Here is a 1,904-nt window from a genome sequence, read left to right as displayed (position 1 = left end):
GTCAGAGACAGGGGGGGCAGGGAGTGTGATGAGGCGCGTTCTGAGGCGTCGAGGGTGTGTGTATGTGTGTATGATGTTGCAGTGCGTGCTGTGAGGGTCACGATTCTGGGGGGGGGTAAGAAAGGGTTGGAAAAATCGCTTGACGGAATGAACGGTGGTCTGAACGGTCAGCAACGGTTCTTCTACTTGTACAGAGTGCAACAGGCTGCCCAACCAAACCCAGTCAGGCAAGTTGCTGGCAATGGGAGAGAGAGAGGCTTGCTTTGCGGCTGACGAGGGGAGGGAGAGAGCAGAGCTGCAGAATGATGTCATTCGAGTAGGACCCTGGAAGTTGTGGGATTTGGAGGGAAAGGGTCCAGTTGTTTTTCTGCTTGGGTCATGTCGAAGTTCGCGCACCCATTTGTCTTTTTCTTTTATCTGCTGCTACCCTATTGCTAATTCCGACACGGGACGATTCCGTACCTCGTGGTAGGCTATTCCCCCAACCAGAGGGGTCGATAGCAAGGTGGTTCGAGCCAACGGCGGCCCTTGGGCGCATGCCGAGGCACCTGGGAAGCATGGCGTGTCGCTCAGACTCGCCGTCATAATGAGGAAATATGCCCTTGCTCAACGAGCTCAAAAGCGGGACCACGGCCGTGAAGGGTCGAGAGGTGCGTGGACTGGACCGTTGGTGGAGACGGTTTAAGAAAATGCCATCGAGACCGAGACCCGAGCATGTTCAGATTGTCATGGGCCTGCAAGAGGATGAGGCATGCACCCACAGTAACACTGACATCAAGCCATGACCATGCTACCGTCACAGTGCCAGTCTTGAGGTCCCCATCAATTGCACGACAGGCGCAAATCCTCAAGAGGCAGTCAGGCAGTCAGGCGACGTGCTCTGGATCAAAATCGGGGATCGAATTTCGAGCATCTGATGCCGTGTCACACCACTACCCGCGAGGTCTTTGGTGAGTGCGTGATGATGGGGCCACGCCTCATAGCAAAGGTAATTCGCAAAAAAAAGGTCGTTGAATCGCCTGAAGGGTCTGGGGACCCTGCGGTGCCCTGCACAGCGGGGTACCGGGTGCAAAGTTGTCGTCCGCCGTTGCCGTTTCGACCCTTCCAAGCTGTGATAACCCTGTCTGGACACGGAAACGGTGTTACTTGATAACATCTCTAGATGGCCGGGGCGGGGAGAAGGGGGATCTTCAGGGCAATGGGGTTTCGGCGGGAGAATATTGTGACGGTGATGTGGCTTACGGTGGGCTGAATGCCACAGGCCAAGACGTTCCAGAACGTGCGTCAGCCAGTGTTGGACGGAGGAGAATGTCCGGGCCGCTATGGTGTGGTATTGATGACCTCGATCACACGCCACATTGGCGATGGACGCTTCGCGCAGCAGGAGAGAATCGATCGTAGTGTGCATCTGATGATAGGTACCGATTGGTATGGTGCGAGGGCAAAAAGGTACACGCGTTGCGTTAGTGGGGTTTGATGCAGCTTAACGGGGCTGCTGGGTTACTTGGAGCCGCCGAGCGATCTCGATGTCGATGGCCATGACGTCATATAGACACGGTTCCAGGTCCTGATCCCTCGCGGCGGAACAACTGGAGGTGCCTATTGCTCGCCGGGAAAATGGGCCTTGATTCTGGACAGAATCATGAGGCACGAAGCGCCGCTTGGCCTGCCTCAGTAGCAACAGCAAAGCCACAGTGTCGAGGGAAAACCTGCCTGGATTTGGCGTACAAGAGAGGTGTCTGGAGGGCGGGACAGTCAATCTGCTGTACTGTGGCTCATGAGCAAGAGTCAGCGAAGCTTAGACCTAGTCCCCATGAATCGCGATGCCGTTTGCGATGATAGACAGGGGTGCCCCCCGCCCACGTCCCTGGACGTGCCCGCCTGACGAGGCGCGACGGTGGAGA

This window comes from Verticillium alfalfae, genomic scaffold (assembly GCF_000150825.1).
Source record: "Verticillium alfalfae VaMs.102 supercont1.5 genomic scaffold, whole genome shotgun sequence".
In the NCBI taxonomy this organism is placed as follows: Eukaryota; Fungi; Ascomycota; class Sordariomycetes; order Glomerellales; family Plectosphaerellaceae; genus Verticillium; species Verticillium alfalfae.
The sequence above is the reverse complement of the archived record's forward strand: the minus strand, read 5'-3'. Positions refer to the sequence as shown.